The following is a 9,001-nucleotide window of genomic DNA, read 5'->3' as shown; positions in this document are numbered from 1 at the left end:
GCAACAAGGACAAAAAAAGACTTGCCATTTCAACACAAAGGACTACAGATACAGTTATAGAAACTCTCGTGATTTGTCATTTCAACCAGAACGTAGATACTGCAATGGAAATTGCCTCCTCAGGTTCACAAGGGTGGGGGTCACCAGTCTGAAAAGTATTCCCATGAACTAAATTAACTAACTAACTGATTTATCAGTGCATTTAGTGAGAAACATATGAACAGATTAAGATAAAATATAGTTTTCTGGTACCACTTCAGGACGATGAGATTTGTTGGTGCATCTGATTTATTCCTATGATGGAAAACTGTAACTCCACTTTTTTAAGATACTGAAGAAAAAGTCCTGATTAAGAACATCCTGGAACAAGCAGATATTTTCCCGTGCCTGTAACTGAACTTAATTCCATCTGAGTAACCTCCTGATAACATGCAGGATGTTTTAGTACAGAATGCAGAATTAGTTCCAGGGGAAGATATCTCCAACCTACTTAGTGAATTAGAAGTGGAGGCGTGTACCCTCAGTGGGGTTTGCCAGTAAATCTTACAGTTCTTCCTAGGATGGTCGTATCTCATAGCAAAGAAATGTTTCTCCATGTGGGTTATTCACTATCTTTCCAAACTAAGTAAACGATAACAGTAAAGGGAATCTCCACATTTTTATTCTAGTTATTCTGGTGTTACAAAAAAAAAAAAAAAAGACATTTAAATATGAATCAAGCATGATATAAACAAAACACTCGTATTTCACATAACTAAAGTGATGTTTTCCCAGTGAGTTCTCCATGGGATACCTAAGTTACTAGCTTGGTAATTAATAACTTATTTCACTGGGGGAGAATTCCTTGCTAGCTTTTCTTTTGTTTGAAACACCTTGGCCTTCATGTCAAATCTTCCTGGTTTGCTCTCAGTCTCCTACTTTATCATTTGGCTCGTTACAAAATGAGTAATGTACTCCATCCCATGATAGCCTCTTCCCATATTAATGCTTTGGTCCAAAGACAAAAATATGCATGTTAAGTGGTCACGATTTTGATCGATTTAGGTTGAGGAAATCAGATGAAGGAAAGAAAACAATTCAAGTATTGTAGTAATTATAATCAGTAGAATAATAAGCTCATTAATCATTAAAGTACAGTAATCATCTTTAATGTTTATTTGTATTGGGCAAATGTTGACATCTGATACAGCTGGGCAATTGTGTGCCTGAGACAAGCTTGTTTACTGTGACAGTTAAACTTTTCAGTTGTTTAAAAATTAAAAATCATACATGGATGAGAGAGGCAAATAAAAAGTTTTTAAATGCACTTGATGATTTTTCGGTGAGTCTTGCTAAGTTTCATCCATGATTTTGGAGTATCATACATCAAAAGAGATCAGACTGGAGAACTGTGGCTGTGATAAAGGAAAAACTGTAAGAATAAGTGGGTAAGAGCACCTCCAGACTTAGATGAGAAAAATGTGTTCCAGTGGGGAAGGAATTAAATACCTGCTTTTGATGAATTGACCTGCTGCTTTTATAAAGTCTCATTGTTTTCATGGTGCTCTTTGAGCTCTGGGTTTTCATACAACAGTTTTGTTCAGTTGTACTAATTATTTCATTGAGTCTCATGTGTTTCTAGGCTGTTAATTAACTGGTGAGCCTTACCTCAATCCCCAGCAAGATGACCCCTGCTAATCTCAGAAGCCATTTTGAGGCATTTCAAAGTCAAGAAGGAGACTGGAAGTAATCAGCGTGGATTCACCAAGGGGAAGTTGTGCTTGGCCAACCCAACAACTGTACGATGAAATGACTGGCTCGGTAGATGAGAGCAGTGGGTATTATCTACCTGGACTTCGGTAAGACTTTTAGCACTGTCTCTCATAAGATCTTCACAGAGAAGCTCATGAAGTATGGGCTGCGTGGGCAGTGAGGTGGATCGAAAACTGACTGAACAGCCAGGCCCAGAGTGTGGTGATTAGCGGCACGTAGACTAGTTGGAGGCCCGTAACTAGTGGTGTACGTCGGGGTGAATACTGGGTCCAGTTCTGTTCAACACCTTCATTAATGATCTGGACGGGGTGCACCTTCAGCAAGTTTGCAGATGACACAAAACCGGGAGGAGCGGCTCATGCCATCCAGAGGGACCTCAACAGGCTGGAGGAATGGGCTGGCAGGAACCTCGTGAAATTTGACAAGGAGAAATGCAAGGTCCTACACCTGGGGAGGAACAACCCCAGGCACCAGCAGATGCTGGGTGCTGCCCGGCTGGAAATTAGTCTCTCAGAAAAGGACCCAAGGGTCCCGGTGGACACCAAGTTCTTTGTGCCTGTGCCACGAGGAAGGCTGATGGTATCTTTGGCTGCATTAGGCAAGACATTGCCAGCAGGCTGAGGGAGGTGAACCTTCCCCTCTGTTCAGTACTGGTGAGGCCACCCCTGAAATACTGAGTTCAGTGAAGGGCCACTAAGATAACGAAGGGACTGGGGCATCTGTCCTGGGAGTAAAGGCTGAGAGAGCTGGGGCTGTTTAGCCTGGAGAAGAGAAAGCTCAGAATGGATCTAGATGATCTTCAGAGGTCCCTCCCAACCTCGGCCATTCTATGATTCTGTGATCTCATCAGTGTGTAAAAATACCTGAAGGGAGTGTGCAAAGAGGACGGAGCCTGGGTCCTTTCAGTGGTGCCCAGTGCCTGGACAAGAGGTAATGGACACAACTGAAACATGGGAGGTGGCATCTGAGCACTGGGAAACGGTTTTTTGTTTGTTTTTTATTGTCTGTTTGACAGAGCACTGGGATAGGTTGCCCAGAGAGGCGGTGGGGTCTCCTCCTTGGAGGCCTTCAGAAGCCGCCTGGACGTGGTGCTGGGCACCCTGCTCTGGGTGGCCCTGCTGGAGCAGGGGTTGGACCAGATGCCCTCCAGAGGTCCCTGCTAACCTCTACCATTCTGTGTTTCTGTGAAATCCTGTAGAAGATGAATAGTAGGAAGGAGAAAAGATACTTTCTTGGCATAAGATTAGGTTAGATTGTGCACTGTACTGCAGCAGTTTAGAAACTTCAGCATTTATTACCCTTTTAAAGAGCATCATCAAATATTTCTACGCTGTACAGACTGTGGAAAAATACTACTCCAAGTTGTTAAGTGTCACTGAAACTACATTTGTGATGTGAGTGACAAAAGTATTTGCAATAACCATTAAGAGATTATTCATACATTTAATTTCATACATATTCATTTAAAAAAAATAAATATGAGAAGCGGAGTGCTCTGTGTGAAATCCTAATTGTACTAGATTCCAGCTTCAACCCTTCCATGGGACCACGTTTCATTCTCAGCGTGAATTAATCACTGATGGGAAAATGTTCCTCATGTAAGGGTAGGGTACGAGAGGAAGAGCACAAGACAGTGTTTTGCAGTTCCTCAGATGAGATCAGACGGCACGAGCGTGTCAGGAGTTGGCCAGGCCACAGTGGGACAGCTTTGGGACTGCAACAGTGAGAAGGGAAGAAGGTGAAGCACAGAAAGCTGCCTTCCCTGCCAGCATGTGCAGGTAGGTCCCTGCCTGACCAACTTGTAGCCAGTTTGTAGAACACAGCTCATTTACTGATGGGTGGAAAAGCTAAGGTAATAGAGTGATGATAAGTGACGATGTCATAAAGTTAGACACATATATATATATATTTGTATGAACTCTGGAAACCAGCAATATTTTGAAAATATTTGAAAACCCGTCGATCTGCCGAGGCTGACAGAAGGAGTCTCAGCGGACAAACACTTTCTTTTATTAACATTTGATGGCAGCACGCCGGGGTGCGGTTCCTCCCGGTGCTCGCCGTGCTCCCCGTCAGCCCGGCGGCCGCACCTCGCCTCGCCGCGAGCCCCAAGCCGCTCCTTTGTCCCGGAGGGCCCCGAGGCGAAGCCACCGGCCCGGGCAGGACCTCCCCTGCCCGCCGCCACCTCAGCCGCGGCCGGCGGCCGTGCCGGGGCGCCGCGGAGCGCCGTGACTCACGGCCGTGAGGGCTCCCGGGCAGGCTTTTTCGGGTCCCCGTTATTACCCGCTCGCAACCGCTTATTAAAGCAGCGGCGGCGGCCCCGCGGGCTTGTTCAACCCGAGGAGGCTCCGGCCAGCCCCGGGACACGAGGCGGGGGGCAGGCGGACTCCTCCCCGGCTCTGTGAAGCCCATTCTGGGGTGGCGGAACCCTCCCCGGGGCGGTGGCGCCCGCCCCCATGACGCGCCCGCCCGGCAGCGGGGCAGGGAGGCAGAGGGAGGTAAAATGGCGGCCGCGGCCGCTGCCCGGGGGAAGTGAGCGGCGCCGGGCGGCCGCAGCCTCCCCGTCAGGCTCCGGGGAGCCGCCCGCGAGGGGCCGAGTCCCGCCGGCTTTGGGGTGAGCGGTGGCGGTAGGGGGACAGGGGAGGGGTGAGGAGGGCGGGGGGAACGCCGCCTAACAAAGGGCGCTGCGCTGCGGGGCCCCGCGGCGTCACCGCTGGGGAAAGGGGAACCGGGGGGTGCGGGCATCGCCCCCCGGCCCGGTGCTGAGCCCCAGAGGGACTCAGAGCGGCCTCGGTGTGCCTCGGGCCGGGCCGGGCCTCGTTACCTTCGCTTCTCTCTTTGGGGCGTTGTAGGGGGGACCGGGCATGGCTGTGGGGGTAAGCGGGGCCGCGGGTTGCCCCTCCGTGGCTTTAGGCCGGGGGCTGCTGAGGGGTAAGGTAGCGGAGGGCAAATCCTCAAATTGTGGGGTTAGTCGCCGACACCTTCCCCCTCTTCGAATAATAAAGGGGTGGAAAGATGCAAGGAGTGGGTTTTTCTTTTGTTATTGTTTTTTGTTTTGTTTTAAGTCGGGTTAGAACGCATAAGTACCCCCCCCACGTATTTGCTTTTGACGTTTACGCTCTGTTCTGCAACTGGTTGTTTTAAAACAACTCCTTTATTAAGAAACATAAATCTAATCAAAATCGTGTGTGACTAGTGCTTCTGGAACACGGCCATATTCCTTTTGAAGTGTTTGCAGCAGAAAGACCTCCATTTCTTGAAGTGGAAGTTAGGTTTTTGTTGTAGGAGGCTGGGTCTAATGAAGCCTTGATCTCATAAGGAGAAATACCCTGGCTTCGTAAGGCGGAGTGAGGTGGTGGTGGCTTTCTTGCTGCACTTGTGTGTGTGTTTTGTATGGATTTTGACAGATTGGTTCATACTGGTTGGTATAATTCCTTTTGAAAAGCTCAGTATTGATATGTTTCTGTTTACTTTCTTTTATTTGAAGTATTTAAAACCTGAAATAGTGTTTAGTAGGATTGAGCATTTTGTATTTTGTACAGCCAGTGAATTATTTTCTAAAATTCAGATGGGCTTAGCAATACCTTATTGTTCGTTGACCATATTCAAATTCTGTCTTAAAGGTAGAGTGATTTCTCTGGCAAGGTTTAAATCATCATTGTCAGGTACTGCACGAAATCCCTATTTTGGCTGATGATTTTAATGAGGATAGAACATAGACGTATCTCATAGTTGCTATCCAATGACAACGATCTCTTTTTGTCTTAATACATCCTGTGATTCTACAATTCTACTACATCTTGGCATCTGTCCGGTCTTCTGGATGTAATCCCCAGTCTTGTTTCTCTTAAAAATAATAAAAAAAAATCCTGTCAGTGCAGTGTTTGGAATTGGCAGTTGCCTTGAGTGCATAAGATGGAAGAGATTGGATGTAATGTCTTGCTTATTTCCAGTTTCCCATATCTTTTGCTCTTTACTATAATAATGATTAGAGCCATAGGGGCCTCCTTTTGTGCAAACCTCATTTGGTTCTGTTTGTTACGGGTTTCAGAATAATCATGTCCCTATCTTTAGTTCTCTTTTTGGCTCTCAATGTTTTCTAATTTTACTCTTTGTTCTTTGATATAAAGCAACAAAAAGTGTGGTAATCTATTAAAACATTTCTTGTTTGGCTAGCATGAGTGTGGCTAGGAGAGGTAGAGTAAATGTTCCCGGATAACAAGGAAAAGCCGAAAATCATCATGAGGTCATTAGTCAGACTGGAACTTCAGGCACTGGAGAAGTGGGGTAGGTAGGGTTTCCATTACTTATGGAAACTTAAGATTTGTTGTTTCTTTCTTCCTCAGAGTACCAGAAGGTATTGTGTTCAAAACACATTTCAGCTGTTTCAGAAATCTGGTATTTCAGCAGAATCCTGGTTGTCTTAGTCCCTGTAGAAGGAGTAATTAAAAATACTTACCATTTCATGTGATGCCTGACTTGTTACCTGTTCTAACATTTATGAAATATGCACAGTAGGTATTGAAGGAGTTGTTAAAGATAGGCAGCGCTTGTATCAGCAAGGTTCCCCGCAGGGTGAGCAAAGACCATGTTCCCGTTCTTGTTTTACGTAGTTCTATGCCACTGCAAAGTGCAAATTTTCATTAATCTTTCATAACAAATTTTATATATCCAATTCTTCTGTATTCCGTTTCCCTTTAAATTCTAATTTGGCAGAATGGCATTTCCAGCTCTCCAGGGCGAGATTCCCCATAATTCCAAGTCTGATTTCTGCACATCAAGATTTCAGCAGCACCAGTTACTTCTTTTACAGTTATCTGAGAGATCTGTTGCAGCACTGCGTGTTGGGAAGGTAGCTTTAATATCAGGAATAAAAGGAAACATCTTAAAAAGAAGGTGACGATCTTTTTTTTTTTCATAAAGTGTGCATTTTATGTAAGTCACTATGATCCTTACCTATTATAAACAAAGAGTCTCCTCAGTAATGTTAATGTTTGAACTTGGTGGTCACAGCTCACAAAATAACCAAAAATTACGGGAGAGAGCGATGAAAAAGATGGCGGTACTTCAAAAGTTTAGTGTGTAGTAATATTAATCCTTTCGATGCAGGTAGAAGCTGATACAAAATACTGAGAGTACGTAAAAATCTACAGGCTAGAACGATCAGGACCTCTGCTTTCAGTATTGTTGCAGTTGAGAGACTAAAGTTTAGTAAATCAGCAAATTTTTGCAGTCTTTCCAAAACGGTGATAACATCTGCTTCAGCTCAGGATGGGAGAGCCAGTTAATGAAGCACAAAAACAGGTTAATCCTTGTGCAAATGTTACCTTCACCTGAGCGTTTGTGCGCTTAGCGTGTCTTTTCCTTGCTCCTGGTGTGTTCTTTGTCGTACAAAGTACCAGGCTTTGCTGCCTAAGCATGTTTTTTTTTGAAACTTCCAGGCTTATAAGTTAGGATGGTGAATGAAGAGGAGGTTCATCAGCTGGAAATTGGTTTGGTTCTGCATGGGTGTGGGGGGGAAACAAACAGAATTAATCCTGATGGGAAAGGGGATCAACTGCCAAACAGGTTTCCTGATTTTAATGATGGAAGCAGGGGTATAGGTTGTAGAAAATACTTGTGCTGTGTCAAAAGAAGGAAGTAAATATTTTTAATTGAGCAATTTCTCTCTGGATGTACTGGGTGCTCTTGGACAGTATTGTTTTTGCACTAGAATTACCAAGCTTGGCAGGGGTTAAGTTCTCATTTGGTAAAGGAAGTGCTGTTGAGGTGTGGAGTGGTGGTGGGGTGTTTATTTTATATTTTGAAATGAGTAGGAATGCATGCAGGCTTCATGAGCTTTTACATTTGAGGGGCTGGGATGAATCTAACTTTCCTGTCTAGGGACAGTACCTCAGTCTTGATTCAAAGCATTTCCAATAATTTGAAAGAAACCTTCAGCATGGGAGGAAATCACATCGTAATGTCTAGCGCCCCTGCAGACTTTGAGCACTGCGCATAATTTTCATAACAGTAAAAACAAACACATTTAATAATAGGGTGGACGGTGATTGTGCTCAGCTGATAGGGAGTTGGTGTAAAATACCATGAACAAGCTTCAGCATAAGTTCAGGCATGTTTATTGTTGAAGAAAAACAAATGTGAAACATCTGAACATCTTAACACTAACCTCTTCTATATGTGTGTGTGTATATGTGTGTGTGTGTTGGCTTTTTTTGTGTGTTTCTTTTTTTTTGTTTGTTTAGTTTGCTTTAAGGATGAGAAGAACACTAACCCATATATTCAGCTGATGAAGCCAGGTTGTGTTTCTTAAATGGAAATTCATGTTGCTGACTTGCTAAACAGTGCTTTCCTAGAGCCTCGTGGTGATCTTGATCTTCTGGACACCGAAAATCTTGCCTGAAAAGTGTCAAGTGAAAGCATGAGGATGTGGAACTCAGGGTTTTAATATTTCATTTTTGCTGTTCTTGTCTTTAGAAAGTAGACCATTATTAGCTCTAAGAAGGGACTATTTTGTGACAGTGAAGCATAAATGACAAAGACTGTCAGTATCATCATTGGAGATGGTTCACCCCAAAAAGACTGTGACTATTTAAAAGTAGTATTAACAGAGCGTTTGCAAATGCAGCTCTGGATGTGCTTTAGCATGAGGTGCTTTGCTGTCAGTCAAAGGCTTAAGGTGCACCTAAGGATTCAGACCTACATTAGGGCAGAAGCTGTGCAGTTTTGATAACCAAGAAATCAAGTAATGATTTCTGGAGCCGTGTGCTTATCTACGGTGCCTTTGCCTCTTTGAAACGTGGCGGTAAGGAACATGAAGGAGAGAACTTGCCTTTGAGGAGCAAGGGCTGCTGAATATCCTTTTCCTTTGCCAGTAAACTTTCAGCTGGTGTGAAAACATCTGATTGCAACTGCACGGTAAAATATGCTCGGTAAGAGACTGTAATCATGTTTTGCTGATGTTTTTAAGTGTATTTTTCCGTTTACTATTTGGTGGGGAAGGTAGCATGAGAGCCAAGGCACAGCTACGGGAGGGAAGCCGGGAAGCAGCACGGGGAAATTGGCAAGTGTCTGTGCCAGCCCTGCAGCTAGTGGCAAGTTGCATGTCATGACTTTCCATCAGAATATGTTTTAAAGAATCAAAAAAGACAAAGATGGAAGACATCCAGGTGCCCCAGTGTGAACATCAAGTGTTGTTTTGGTTGCCCAAGAGAGACGTCTGGGTAGGGCTGGAGGGGAGCAGCAGGTC

General features: G+C 44.6%; 1 protein-coding gene across 7 annotated transcripts in view; it reads left to right on the top strand.

Annotated features, from left to right (window-relative positions):
* Window positions 1-3,511: 3,511 nt before the first annotated feature.
* The window catches only part of KIDINS220 (kinase D interacting substrate 220), a 74,708-nt gene continuing 69,218 nt past the window's right edge, over window positions 3,512-9,001 (top strand). For 3 of the 7 annotated variants that reach the window (XM_048071343.2, XM_048071339.2, XM_066994904.1), the window contains exon 1: window positions 4,209-4,366. The gene's annotated coding sequence lies outside the window, so the exon portion shown is untranslated. Of the gene's footprint in view, window positions 3,531-4,207; window positions 4,367-6,630; window positions 6,649-9,001 lie in introns of those variants that run through there. The other 4 variants (XM_066994906.1, XM_066994908.1, XM_048071341.2 and 1 more) reach the window with 4 other exon arrangements.

Source organism: Anser cygnoides, chromosome 3, assembly GCF_040182565.1.
Source record: "Anser cygnoides isolate HZ-2024a breed goose chromosome 3, Taihu_goose_T2T_genome, whole genome shotgun sequence".
Classification (NCBI taxonomy): Eukaryota; Metazoa; Chordata; class Aves; order Anseriformes; family Anatidae; genus Anser; species Anser cygnoides.
This window is presented reverse-complemented; position numbering and strand designations above follow the sequence as displayed.